Genomic DNA, 14,869 nt, shown 5'->3' on the forward strand with positions numbered 1-14,869 from the left:
TCACACTAAACCCCTACAGTGCCCCTAGTGGTTAACTCCTAAACTGCAATTGTCATTTTCACAGTAAACAGTGCATTTTTATAGCACTTTTTGCTGGGAAAATGACAATGGTCCCAAAATTGTGTCAAAATTGTCCGATGTGTCCGCCATAATGTTGTATTCATGAAAAAAATCGTCACCATTAGTAGTAAAAATTTTTTTTTATAAAAATGCAATAAAACTATATATACCCTATTCTGCAAGAATTTTGAGTATAGCCTCCTATACATAGGGTAGTAATCAATAGGGGTGTACCATCATCCGGGAAAGTATATAACAACAGAGAAGGGCGGGGCAAGAGGGAAAGAGGGACAATAGCTGAAGTTGGCCCAATAATGTTCCCTCCCCCTAAAATTTAAGGACTGTCTTGGTACAGTAAAAATAGCATACATATAATTTAAAAAGAAATTTATTACATAAAGGATTGTACAATAAATACATGATTAAAATTGAAAAAACAGAGGCCTAAGATAACTCGAGGCAATTTCTGTAATTTACAACCATATGGAATGATCTGAGTCTCGACTAGTTTCGTGGTTTGACCACTTCTTCAGGAGAATCATTCTACAAAACAATACAATGAAAAATAAGACAAGAAAATTGGTAGACAATAATTCAGCTGAAGATTAATATAGACATTAAAGTTTGATTGGAACTGGCTTACCCGCCATATATGGTGGTCATGCGTGGCACCAACCCGCCGGAGCAATATACCCTGTGCGGTGGACTGGGGGGAATATGCGAGGATCTTCTAGGGGGGGCATAATGTGAAATAAGGTTAAGGCAAGGAGCACTAGTGGAGTGGAGGGGACCACCAAGTGAAGGGGAAGCGAAAGGGAGTGAGAAGTGAGGTGGGAAGAGGGAGTGAGGGACAAGGTGGAAAGGGGGGGGGGGAGACAAGGGGGAGGGGTGGAAAGAAAAGGGGGGGGAAAAAAAGGGGGAAGGAAGGGGGAGAGAGAAAGGAAGGAAGAGAAAGGGAAGGGGAAGAGGGATGTGAAGGGTTGGGGAGCAGGTGTAGATGAGGAGAAGGGGGAAGGGGAAGGGGGGAGGGAAAAATAGTGGAAAGGGGACAAAGGGGAAGGGGAGGAAAGTGAAGGGTAGGGAAGGGGTGTGAATAAAAAGGGGGGAGAATGGGGGGCGCCAAGGGAAGGAAGGAGAAGAGTGTGAGAAGGGCAGGGGAAAGTGGGGGGAAAAAAGCCCATCACCTAGGTTAGATGAATTAACACGGGAGACAATGAAAAATTAGACTCACCGATAAATGGGGATGGATTGCCAAAACAAATGATAATAAATAGTACTGCGTGGGTAGAGGCATGATGGAGGTAGGGGGTAACCAATTGCAATGGTAAATAAACATACAGTGGGTAAACGGTATGTGTAAAGATAGATATTGCAAACCATATGACTGTGGAAAACAGGTTGGTTAGCATCTATGGGTAAAAACAAGGGGATTGCAGTAGTGGTTACAGTGGAGACTTACATGGCGAAAATGCCAATAAGAACCAGGGCCATACCTCTGGGGAGCCGCTCATAGGTTAGTAGCAGTCTCCAGCCTCTACCCCGCATAATGGACATATCCATGGAGAGATCCTTGCGTGCTCATCCACGGGCGGAGGCCCGTTAAATGAGCTCCCCAACCCGGGGACGCCAGACACGCCGCCGGAGGGCAGCGCGTGTGACGTAACCAGGTCAGTTTCTCCACGTGACGCGGGTGCGTGATTGACGCTACCGCGCATGCGCGTTCGGCCCGAGCTACGGAGCCATAAGCCCAGCCCGGGGAGAACAAGAGGGGGTGACAAGGGTCACCCCTGCCAGGAGAAACACCGGTCCACCGCAGGGGAACAATCCGGACGGCAACGGGCCACACTGAACCACCGAGGGTTGCCAGTAGCAAAATAAAAATGAGCATAATGAAATAAAAATATGGATATAAACAAAGCAATATGCAATGTAGGGGGGAGGAGTATATCCCCCCAATGTTCGATTACCTAATGTGGGTAAAACATATGAGGAGATGGTCACAGAGCAAGGGCTAGTTGGTCATAGGGACTGTAAGGCAATGTAGGACTGATGTTAGGGCAGATACATAGGATCAGGGCTAAGGATCGGGGCATATTGATCTAAATGAAGTAGCCTATTGTGAAGTGATAAAGATCAATTAAGTGAAGGTGATATGTAAAATGGGTGAGGGGGGGGGGGGGGGGGGGGGGCCGGATAGGCCCGCAATTAGAGTGATGTAAACTAACATTGGAGTTGAGAAAAGAAAATGGTAGAAATGGCTAAGTAAATGGGGAGGGAAAAACCGTGACAAAAGTAAGCAATTAGTAAAAGGGAAAATGTATAATTTAACCCTAATAATCAGTGGATAGGTAATAGGCTAGACAATTAGTGAAATATTAATCCTGAAGAATGTAGTTGGCTTAATTGTATAAAGCATGGGGAATGTAGCCCCAAAATAGCATAGTAATAAGGATGAGAAGATGATAAACATTATAATATTACAATATTTATGTCTAGGGATGGGTGATATAACGGTTGGGGGTACCACGTGTGGATGCCACGTAGATCCCTACCAGATCGGAATGGTTTCCGATCTGCTAACGCACTCGCCTTGGGTAGGGCAGAGTGGAATGGACCGAATTAACCCAGCCTAGCACCGTTCATCATATTGGTTGTAGTGGTTAGGGACGAAGTGGGCCCAAACAATTGAAGGGTTAAGGTATCTAGATAAGGAATAGGAAATCTAAATGCAAGGAAAGTTAATGGTCCTACATACTAGATGCCAAGTGTGTCCATGTGTCATCTAGCCTGATGGACAATCTCCAAGGGAATCGATATAGATATATAGTTGGGTAATAAAATTACAAGTTAGAGGCACTCGGAGAGAAAGGAGAAACGGGTGTGTTATCCACCCAATGAATATGCAAGAATTTTGAGTATAGCCTCCTATACATAGGGTAGTAATCAATAGGGGTGTACCATCATCCGGGAAAGTATATAACAACAGAGAAGGGCGGGGCAAGAGGGAAAGAGGGACAATAGCTGAAGTTGGCCCAATAATGTTCCCTCCCCCTAAAATTTAAGGACTGTCTTGGTACAGTAAAAATAGCATACATATAATTTAAAAAGAAATTTATTACATAAAGGATTGTACAATAAATACATGATTAAAATTGAAAAAACAGAGGCCTAAGATAACTCGAGGCAATTTCTGTAATTTACAACCATATGGAATGATCTGAGTCTCGACTAGTTTCGTGGTTTGACCACTTCTTCAGGAGAATCATTCTACAAAACAATACAATGAAAAATAAGACAAGAAAATTGGTAGACAATAATTCAGCTGAAGATTAATATAGACATTAAAGTTTGATTGGAACTGGCTTACCCGCCATATATGGTGGTCATGCGTGGCACCAACCCGCCGGAGCAATATACCCTGTGCGGTGGACTGGGGGGAATATGCGAGGATCTTCTAGGGGGGGCATAATGTGAAATAAGGTTAAGGCAAGGAGCACTAGTGGAGTGGAGGGGACCACCAAGTGAAGGGGAAGCGAAAGGGAGTGAGAAGTGAGGTGGGAAGAGGGAGTGAGGGACAAGGTGGAAAGGGGGGGGGGGGGACAAGGGGGGGGGGGGGAAAGAAAAGGGGGGGGAAAAAAAGGGGGAAGGAAGGGGGAGAGAGAAAGGAAGGAAGAGAAAGGGAAGGGGAAGAGGGATGTGAAGGGTTGGGGAGCAGGTGTAGATGAGGAGAAGGGGGAAGGGGAAGGGGGGAGGGAAAAATAGTGGAAAGGGGACAAAGGGGAAGGGGAGGAAAGTGAAGGGTAGGGAAGGGGTGTGAATAAAAAGGGGGGAGAATGGGGGGCGCCAAGGGAAGGAAGGAGAAGAGTGTGAGAAGGGCAGGGGAAAGTGGGGGGAAAAAAGCCCATCACCTAGGTTAGATGAATTAACACGGGAGACAATGAAAAATTAGACTCACCGATAAATGGGGATGGATTGCCAAAACAAATGATAATAAATAGTACTGCGTGGGTAGAGGCATGATGGAGGTAGGGGGTAACCAATTGCAATGGTAAATAAACATACAGTGGGTAAACGGTATGTGTAAAGATAGATATTGCAAACCATATGACTGTGGAAAACAGGTTGGTTAGCATCTATGGGTAAAAACAAGGGGATTGCAGTAGTGGTTACAGTGGAGACTTACATGGCGAAAATGCCAATAAGAACCAGGGCCATACCTCTGGGGAGCCGCTCATAGGTTAGTAGCAGTCTCCAGCCTCTACCCCGCATAATGGACATATCCATGGAGAGATCCTTGCGTGCTCATCCACGGGCGGAGGCCCGTTAAATGAGCTCCCCAACCCGGGGACGCCAGACACGCCGCCGGAGGGCAGCGCGTGTGACGTAACCAGGTCAGTTTCTCCACGTGACGCGGGTGCGTGATTGACGCTACCGCGCATGCGCGTTCGGCCCGAGCTACGGAGCCATAAGCCCAGCCCGGGGAGAACAAGAGGGGGTGACAAGGGTCACCCCTGCCAGGAGAAACACCGGTCCACCGCAGGGGAACAATCCGGACGGCAACGGGCCACACTGAACCACCGAGGGTTGCCAGTAGCAAAATAAAAATGAGCATAATGAAATAAAAATATGGATATAAACAAAGCAATATGCAATGTAGGGGGGAGGAGTATATCCCCCCAATGTTCGATTACCTAATGTGGGTAAAACATATGAGGAGATGGTCACAGAGCAAGGGCTAGTTGGTCATAGGGACTGTAAGGCAATGTAGGACTGATGTTAGGGCAGATACATAGGATCAGGGCTAAGGATCGGGGCATATTGATCTAAATGAAGTAGCCTATTGTGAAGTGATAAAGATCAATTAAGTGAAGGTGATATGTAAAATGGGTGAGGGGGGGGGGGGAGGGGGCCGGATAGGCCCGCAATTAGAGTGATGTAAACTAACATTGGAGTTGAGAAAAGAAAATGGTAGAAATGGCTAAGTAAATGGGGAGGGAAAAACCGTGACAAAAGTAAGCAATTAGTAAAAGGGAAAATGTATAATTTAACCCTAATAATCAGTGGATAGGTAATAGGCTAGACAATTAGTGAAATATTAATCCTGAAGAATGTAGTTGGCTTAATTGTATAAAGCATGGGGAATGTAGCCCCAAAATAGCATAGTAATAAGGATGAGAAGATGATAAACATTATAATATTACAATATTTATGTCTAGGGATGGGTGATATAACGGTTGGGGGTACCACGTGTGGATGCCACGTAGATCCCTACCAGATCGGAATGGTTTCCGATCTGCTAACGCACTCGCCTTGGGTAGGGCAGAGTGGAATGGACCGAATTAACCCAGCCTAGCACCGTTCATCATATTGGTTGTAGTGGTTAGGGACGAAGTGGGCCCAAACAATTGAAGGGTTAAGGTATCTAGATAAGGAATAGGAAATCTAAATGCAAGGAAAGTTAATGGTCCTACATACTAGATGCCAAGTGTGTCCATGTGTCATCTAGCCTGATGGACAATCTCCAAGGGAATCGATATAGATATATAGTTGGGTAATAAAATTACAAGTTAGAGGCACTCGGAGAGAAAGGAGAAACGGGTGTGTTATCCACCCAATGAATATGCAAGAATTTTGAGTATAGCCTCCTATACATAGGGTAGTAATCAATAGGGGTGTACCATCATCCGGGAAAGTATATAACAACAGAGAAGGGCGGGGCAAGAGGGAAAGAGGGACAATAGCTGAAGTTGGCCCAATAATGTTCCCTCCCCCTAAAATTTAAGGACTGTCTTGGTACAGTAAAAATAGCATACATATAATTTAAAAAGAAATTTATTACATAAAGGATTGTACAATAAATACATGATTAAAATTGAAAAAACAGAGGCCTAAGATAACTCGAGGCAATTTCTGTAATTTACAACCATATGGAATGATCTGAGTCTCGACTAGTTTCGTGGTTTGACCACTTCTTCAGGAGAATCATTCTACAAAACAATACAATGAAAAATAAGACAAGAAAATTGGTAGACAATAATTCAGCTGAAGATTAATATAGACATTAAAGTTTGATTGGAACTGGCTTACCCGCCATATATGGTGGTCATGCGTGGCACCAACCCGCCGGAGCAATATACCCTGTGCGGTGGACTGGGGGGAATATGCGAGGATCTTCTAGGGGGGGCATAATGTGAAATAAGGTTAAGGCAAGGAGCACTAGTGGAGTGGAGGGGACCACCAAGTGAAGGGGAAGCGAAAGGGAGTGAGAAGTGAGGTGGGAAGAGGGAGTGAGGGACAAGGGGGAAAGGGGGGGGGGGAGACAAGGGGGAGGGGTGGAAAGAAAAGGGGGGGGAAAAAAAGGGGGAAGGAAGGGGGAGAGAGAAAGGAAGGAAGAGAAAGGGAAGGGGAAGAGGGATGTGAAGGGTTGGGGAGCAGGTGTAGATGAGGAGAAGGGGGAAGGGGAAGGGGGGAGGGAAAAATAGTGGAAAGGGGACAAAGGGGAAGGGGAGGAAAGTGAAGGGTAGGGAAGGGGTGTGAATAAAAAGGGGGGAGAATGGGGGGCGCCAAGGGAAGGAAGGAGAAGAGTGTGAGAAGGGCAGGGGAAAGTGGGGGGAAAAAAGCCCATCACCTAGGTTAGATGAATTAACACGGGAGACAATGAAAAATTAGACTCACCGATAAATGGGGATGGATTGCCAAAACAAATGATAATAAATAGTACTGCGTGGGTAGAGGCATGATGGAGGTAGGGGGTAACCAATTGCAATGGTAAATAAACATACAGTGGGTAAACGGTATGTGTAAAGATAGATATTGCAAACCATATGACTGTGGAAAACAGGTTGGTTAGCATCTATGGGTAAAAACAAGGGGATTGCAGTAGTGGTTACAGTGGAGACTTACATGGCGAAAATGCCAATAAGAACCAGGGCCATACCTCTGGGGAGCCGCTCATAGGTTAGTAGCAGTCTCCAGCCTCTACCCCGCATAATGGACATATCCATGGAGAGATCCTTGCGTGCTCATCCACGGGCGGAGGCCCGTTAAATGAGCTCCCCAACCCGGGGACGCCAGACACGCCGCCGGAGGGCAGCGCGTGTGACGTAACCAGGTCAGTTTCTCCACGTGACGCGGGTGCGTGATTGACGCTACCGCGCATGCGCGTTCGGCCCGAGCTACGGAGCCATAAGCCCAGCCCGGGGAGAACAAGAGGGGGTGACAAGGGTCACCCCTGCCAGGAGAAACACCGGTCCACCGCAGGGGAACAATCCGGACGGCAACGGGCCACACTGAACCACCGAGGGTTGCCAGTAGCAAAATAAAAATGAGCATAATGAAATAAAAATATGGATATAAACAAAGCAATATGCAATGTAGGGGGGAGGAGTATATCCCCCCAATGTTCGATTACCTAATGTGGGTAAAACATATGAGGAGATGGTCACAGAGCAAGGGCTAGTTGGTCATAGGGACTGTAAGGCAATGTAGGACTGATGTTAGGGCAGATACATAGGATCAGGGCTAAGGATCGGGGCATATTGATCTAAATGAAGTAGCCTATTGTGAAGTGATAAAGATCAATTAAGTGAAGGTGATATGTAAAATGGGTGAGGGGGGGGGGGGGGGGGGGCCGGATAGGCCCGCAATTAGAGTGATGTAAACTAACATTGGAGTTGAGAAAAGAAAATGGTAGAAATGGCTAAGTAAATGGGGAGGGAAAAACCGTGACAAAAGTAAGCAATTAGTAAAAGGGAAAATGTATAATTTAACCCTAATAATCAGTGGATAGGTAATAGGCTAGACAATTAGTGAAATATTAATCCTGAAGAATGTAGTTGGCTTAATTGTATAAAGCATGGGGAATGTAGCCCCAAAATAGCATAGTAATAAGGATGAGAAGATGATAAACATTATAATATTACAATATTTATGTCTAGGGATGGGTGATATAACGGTTGGGGGTACCACGTGTGGATGCCACGTAGATCCCTACCAGATCGGAATGGTTTCCGATCTGCTAACGCACTCGCCTTGGGTAGGGCAGAGTGGAATGGACCGAATTAACCCAGCCTAGCACCGTTCATCATATTGGTTGTAGTGGTTAGGGACGAAGTGGGCCCAAACAATTGAAGGGTTAAGGTATCTAGATAAGGAATAGGAAATCTAAATGCAAGGAAAGTTAATGGTCCTACATACTAGATGCCAAGTGTGTCCATGTGTCATCTAGCCTGATGGACAATCTCCAAGGGAATCGATATAGATATATAGTTGGGTAATAAAATTACAAGTTAGAGGCACTCGGAGAGAAAGGAGAAACGGGTGTGTTATCCACCCAATGAATATGCAAGAATTTTGAGTATAGCCTCCTATACATAGGGTAGTAATCAATAGGGGTGTACCATCATCCGGGAAAGTATATAACAACAGAGAAGGGCGGGGCAAGAGGGAAAGAGGGACAATAGCTGAAGTTGGCCCAATAATGTTCCCTCCCCCTAAAATTTAAGGACTGTCTTGGTACAGTAAAAATAGCATACATATAATTTAAAAAGAAATTTATTACATAAAGGATTGTACAATAAATACATGATTAAAATTGAAAAAACAGAGGCCTAAGATAACTCGAGGCAATTTCTGTAATTTACAACCATATGGAATGATCTGAGTCTCGACTAGTTTCGTGGTTTGACCACTTCTTCAGGAGAATCATTCTACAAAACAATACAATGAAAAATAAGACAAGAAAATTGGTAGACAATAATTCAGCTGAAGATTAATATAGACATTAAAGTTTGATTGGAACTGGCTTACCCGCCATATATGGTGGTCATGCGTGGCACCAACCCGCCGGAGCAATATACCCTGTGCGGTGGACTGGGGGGAATATGCGAGGATCTTCTAGGGGGGGCATAATGTGAAATAAGGTTAAGGCAAGGAGCACTAGTGGAGTGGAGGGGACCACCAAGTGAAGGGGAAGCGAAAGGGAGTGAGAAGTGAGGTGGGAAGAGGGAGTGAGGGACAAGGTGGAAAGGGGGGGGGGGGAGACAAGGGGGAGGGGTGGAAAGAAAAGGGGGGGGAAAAAAGGGGGAAGGAAGGGGGAGAGAGAAAGGAAGGAAGAGAAAGGGAAGGGGAAGAGGGATGTGAAGGGTTGGGGAGCAGGTGTAGATGAGGAGAAGGGGGAAGGGGAAGGGGGGAGGGAAAAATAGTGGAAAGGGGACAAAGGGGAAGGGGAGGAAAGTGAAGGGTAGGGAAGGGGTGTGAATAAAAAGGGGGGAGAATGGGGGGCGCCAAGGGAAGGAAGGAGAAGAGGGTGAGAAGGGCAGGGGAAAGGGGGGGGGAAAAAAGCCCATCACCTAGGTTAGATGAATTAACACGGGAGACAATGAAAAATTAGACTCACCGATAAATGGGGATGGATTGCCAAAACAAATGATAATAAATAGTACTGCGTGGGTAGAGGCATGATGGAGGTAGGGGGTAACCAATTGCAATGGTAAATAAACATACAGTGGGTAAACGGTATGTGTAAAGATAGATATTGCAAACCATATGACTGTGGAAAACAGGTTGGTTAGCATCTATGGGTAAAAACAAGGGGATTGCAGTAGTGGTTACAGTGGAGACTTACATGGCGAAAATGCCAATAAGAACCAGGGCCATACCTCTGGGGAGCCGCTCATAGGTTAGTAGCAGTCTCCAGCCTCTACCCCGCATAATGGACATATCCATGGAGAGATCATTCCATATGGTTGTAAATTACAGAAATTGCCTCGAGTTATCTTAGGCCTCTGTTTTTTCAATTTTAATCATGTATTTATTGTACAATCCTTAATGTAATAAATTTCTTTTTAAATTATATGTATGCTATTTTTACTGTACCAAGACAGTCCTTAAATTTTAGGGGGAGGGAACATTATTGGGCCAACTTCAGCTATTGTCCCTCTTTCCCTCTTGCCCCGCCCTTCTCTGTTGTTATATACCCTATTCTGTAAACGCTATAAATTTTGTGCAAACCAATCGATAGACGCTTATTGCATTTTTTTTTACCAAAAATATGTAGAAGAATACGTATCGGCCTAAACTGAGGGGAAAAAAAGTTTTTTTTATATATATTTTTGGGGGATATTTATTATAGCAAAAAGTAAAAAATATTGCATTTCTTTTCAAAATTGTCACTTTATTTTTGTTTATAGCGCAAAAAATAAAAACCGCAGAGGTGATCAAATACCACCAAAAGAAAGCTCTATTTGTGGTAAAAAAAAGGACGCTAATTTTGTTTGGGAGCCACGTCGCACGACCACGCAATTGTCAGTTAAAGTGACGCAGTGCCGAATCGCAAAAAGGGGCAAGGTCCTTAACCTGCATAATGGTCCGGGTCTTAAGTGGTTAATAGAATTTTTTTTGTAATTGCCCCAATTCAGATCTTGTATTCAGCTAATAACAAGAATGAATTGTATTATACACTCATCGTCCACTTTATTAGGAACACCTGGCTAATAACGGGGGTTGGACCCTCTTTTGCTTTCAGAACTGCCTTAATTCTTCGTAGCATAGATTCAACAAGGTGTTGGAATCATTCCTCAAGGATTTTGGTCCATATTGACTTGATAGCATCACAACAAATTTGTTGGCTGCACATCCATGATGACTGTGGAGGCCACTGGAATACAGTGAACTCATTGTGATGTTCAAGAAACCAGTGGTGAGAAGATGATCTGAGCTTTGGGACATGGTGCATTACCCTCATCAGAAGATGAGTACGCTGCAGTCTTAAAGTGATGGACATGGTCATCAACAATACTCAGGTAGGCAGTGGTGTTTAAACAATGCTCAATAATGGGTGGAACTGTACATGGGTGTGCGTCCTACAAAGGTTATCATTGGAGTTTGTTATAGACCTCCCAGTGTTAATGATGCAGTGGAGACTGAGCCTCTTTCACAGATGGAAAGGCTGCAAGGGCTAGGACAGTGATAATAACTACCCGGAAATTGACTGGAGTAATGGCACTACTGGGACAGTTAAAGAGCAAAAATATTTAAACCTATTACAAGACAATTTTATGGTGCAGTTTATTGAGGCCCTGACTAGAAATGACGCTCTGCTGGACCTGGTAATCTCAAACATGCAAAACTTATTACCGATATTCATATAAAAGAACATCTGTGTAGCAGTGACCATAACATGATATAATTTAACCGCTTGAATGGCACGGCTGGGCACAAGGGCGTACATGTACGTCCCCTTTAAGTGTCCAGCCGTGGGTCACGAGCGTGCAGCCGCCGGTGTGCTCGTGACCCGGTCCCTCAGTGGCCGGAGGAGCGGAAGACGTCTATAGACGTCCTTCCGGCAATTGAGAGCCACCTTGTGGCCGTCTTTTGATAATTGCCGGGATACCAAGTGGTTAATTTTCAGTATTTTTTTTTTTTTTTTGCGCAAAAAATATAAACCGCAGAGGTGACCAAATACCACCAAAAGAAAGCTCTATTTGTGGGAACAAAATGATAAAAAAAATTGTTTGGGTACAGTGTAGCATGACAGCACAATTGTCATTCAAATTGCGACAGCGCTAAAAGCTGAAAATTGGCTTGGGCAGGAAGATGCAGGGCCGATCCGCCCTAAAGGCTCACTATGCAAGGCGCTTAGGACCCCGCAAAGCTGCGAAGGGCCCCCCAAATTACTAGAGGCCCCGTCTGGTAAAAGGCATTTTCGCCCCCTCACCCCGCTTCTCAACTCGCTGGATGCATGGGAGAAGTGGTAAGAAGTCAGCACGCCCCGCTTCTCAATTTAATGTAAGATGTAATTTCCGACAGCAGAACACCCCCTCCCCCCGCTTCTCAACTTTCTTTAATGTGACATGGTAAAAGGCATTTTCGCCCCCTCACCACGCTTCTCAACTCGCTGGCTGCATGGGAGAAGAGGTAAGAAGTCAGCACGCCCCGCTTCTCAATTTAATGTAAGATGTAATTTCCGACAGCAGAACACCCCCTCCCCCCGCTTCTCAACTTTCTTTAATGTGACATGTCACTGTCGTCAGCGCCCCTCGCTTCTCATTTTTAATGTGCCATGTAATTTTGCTTAGGGCCCCAGGGAGGTCAGGATCGGCACTGGGAAGGTGTATAAGTGCCTGGTATTGAAGTGGTTAAAAACTATATACAGAGAGCACTAGTGGTAAAAACAAATTTACATGCGTTATGCATGCTTTAGCAGTGAATGCAGTGGAGAGAAGCAGCACAGTGGAAATTCAATCCTGGCAACAGCCCTGAGGGTGGCACAAAGCGCTTTTTGATCTCCTTAGAGGTCAAAAACAGAGGTGAGCATTCAATTGTTGCACATAGTGGATGCACGCAATAGACGATGATACTTTGAAGATGTAGTGCACTTCAAACACAGTGGTGATTGGAAGCACCGATCATTTATGTACTTTATTTTTTATGTGGCCATTTGGCTTTTGTATTTAGTACATTAGCCTGGCTATTTTTGCAGAGCAGGATGCAAACCATTATACCTTGCACTGGGGAATATGTGGAATTAGCTAATGTTTATTTTATTTTTTTACACTGAGTGGTTGTCTCAAGGGTTATGCCTTTTCCCTCCTGATTTAAAAACATTTTTCCCTCACTTCTAAAACTATTTTGTCACATTATAAACCACCTTTTCTTCTGTCCTTTGTGTCTCTGATTAGGGGGAGCTGTTAAGAGTTCTTAGCTGCATAAAATGTATCAACAGGAGTCCTTCTGTGCTTGTTCATGTTGTAATTTACTGAAATAAGTGGTTCAGATTAGAAATAACGGGAGGTAAATAAGAGGATCTATAAACAGCAGAAGTTAAATATTTGTAAGTGTAACAGGGGGGGGGGGGGAAATGTTGAGTCTGGAATGTGGCTGGTTATGGTACGTTAGGTAGAGGCAATAGTATGGGGCAGGCCCGGACTGGCCATAGGGCAGACCGGGCATTTGCCCGGTGGGCCAGGGCTGCCCTTTCCGTGGCTTGTTGATGTCCAGGCCGCACAGCGGGAGGTAAGCGGCACTGCGGCCTGGACAGGGTTGACACAGGTCACAGGCGTGGCTCGCCTACTGCTATGCGGCTGTGCCTTCTACTGTGGAATTAGCGGCTGCATGGGCTGAGCTGTGTGTCTCTCACGCACAGCTCTGCCTCAGACAGTTCCGCTCTCGGCCCCCACGGACTACTCCTCCTCTGCCAGCCATAGGTGTCCATCTGCCCAGTGAGGTAAGGGGGGAGCTGTGGGCCGCTGTCAGGATGTCCCTTCCTCCCCCTTTCTCATGTCGGGCATGTCTGCAGCACGGGACAAGAGAGAAGAAAGCTTCCTGCTTGTTCTTCTTCCCTCCCAATTCGCCACAGCAGAGGGCCAATCAGAAAAAAATAGTGGGGCATCATGGGAAATGTAGTCCCAGAGATAGGCGGCCCAATTGATCTCAGAAAGGGAGACGGCTACAGTCGCCAGCATGCTGGGGGGGAAAAGAGAAAAACCGGAAATAAGCATGTACTACAGGAGACATGGAAAAAGAAAGAGGACTGTGCTGGGGGAACTAATAGCCCCAGCACCACCAGATAGAGCCACGCTGTACCCGCACCACCAGAGAGCCATGAGAGCCACACTGTACCTGCACCACCAGAGTGCCACGCTGTACCCGCACCACCAGAGTACCACGCTGTACTCGCACCACCAGAGCACCATGCTGTACCCGCACCACCAGAGCGCCACGCTGTACCCGCACCACCAGAGAGCCATGAGAACCACGCTGTACCGCACAACACGAGAGAGAGCCATGAGAGCCACGCTGTACCCGCACCACCAGAAAGCCATGCTGTACCCGCACCACACTGTACCCGCGCCACCAGAGAGAGACACGCTGTACCGCACCAGAAAGAGAGATAACCACGCTGTACTGCACCACCAAAGAGAGAGAGAGACACGCTGTACCGCACCACCAGAGAGAGAGCCACACTGTAGCGCACCACCAGAGAGAGAGCCACGCTGTACCGCCCCACCAGAGAGAGAGAGCCACGCTGTACCGCACCAGAGAGAGAGAGAGATAACCACGCTGTACCGCACCAAAGAGAGAGATAACCACGCTGTACTGCACCACCAGAGAGAGAGATAACCACGCTGTACTGCACCACCAGAGAGAGAGGGCCATACTATACCGCACCACCAGAGAGAGAGCCATGCTGTACCGCACCACCAGAGAGAGAGAGAGCCACGCTGTACCGCACCACCAGAGAGAGAGAGCCACGCTGTACCGCACCACCAGAGAGAGAGATAACCACGCTGTACTGCACCACCAGAGAGAGAGAGAGCCACGCTGTACCGCACCAGAGAGAGAGATAACCACGCTGTACTGCACCACCAGAGAGAGAGAGCCATGCTGTATCGCACCACCAGAGAGAGAGCCATGCTGTTCCGCACCACCAGAAAGAGAGGGCCACGCTGTACCGCACCACCAGAGAGAGAGCCACGCTGTACCGCACCACCAGAGAGTGAGATAACCAAGCTGTACTGCACCACTAGAGAGAGAGAGCCACGCTGTACCACATCACCAGAGAGAGAGAGAGCCATGCTGTACCGCACCACCAGAGAGAGAGAGCCACGCTGTACTGCACCACCAGAGAGAGCCACACTGTACCACACCACCAGGGAGAGAGACACACACTATACCCGCACCACCGCCAGAGAGAGAGAGAGCCATGCTGTCCAGGACCACCAGAGAGAGCAGGTCAGTGTCACTGGGCAGTGTGGGCACAATAGGAGACAGATAGTACTAGCATTGTATGGCCACAATAGGACTGGGA

At 46.5% G+C, this 14,869-nt stretch overlaps 4 long non-coding RNA genes across 4 annotated transcripts; all 4 read right to left on the bottom strand.

Moving 5' to 3' along the window:
* Positions 1 to 430: 430 nt before the first annotated feature.
* LOC120930367 lies at positions 431 to 1,802 on the bottom strand. The gene is made up of 3 exons (XR_005747713.1): positions 1,292 to 1,802; positions 704 to 790; positions 431 to 603 (listed from the first exon to the last, which is right to left on the bottom strand). It is a non-coding gene; the product is annotated as an uncharacterized LOC120930367 (long non-coding RNA).
* A 1,352-nt stretch (positions 1,803 to 3,154) lies between these two features.
* On the bottom strand, positions 3,155 to 4,526 carry LOC120930368. The gene is made up of 3 exons (XR_005747714.1): positions 4,016 to 4,526; positions 3,428 to 3,514; positions 3,155 to 3,327 (listed from the first exon to the last, which is right to left on the bottom strand). It is a non-coding gene; the product is annotated as an uncharacterized LOC120930368 (long non-coding RNA).
* A 1,348-nt stretch (positions 4,527 to 5,874) lies between these two features.
* LOC120930369 lies at positions 5,875 to 7,246 on the bottom strand. Its single transcript, XR_005747715.1, has 3 exons — positions 6,736 to 7,246; positions 6,148 to 6,234; positions 5,875 to 6,047 (listed from the first exon to the last, which is right to left on the bottom strand). It is a non-coding gene; the product is annotated as an uncharacterized LOC120930369 (long non-coding RNA).
* Positions 7,247 to 8,595: 1,349 nt separating this feature from the next.
* Positions 8,596 to 9,781, bottom strand: LOC120930370. The gene is made up of 3 exons (XR_005747716.1): positions 9,458 to 9,781; positions 8,869 to 8,955; positions 8,596 to 8,768 (listed from the first exon to the last, which is right to left on the bottom strand). It is a non-coding gene; the product is annotated as an uncharacterized LOC120930370 (long non-coding RNA).
* Positions 9,782 to 14,869: the final 5,088 nt, after the last annotated feature.

Source organism: Rana temporaria, chromosome 3, assembly GCF_905171775.1.
Source record: "Rana temporaria chromosome 3, aRanTem1.1, whole genome shotgun sequence".
Taxonomy (NCBI): Eukaryota; Metazoa; Chordata; class Amphibia; order Anura; family Ranidae; genus Rana; species Rana temporaria.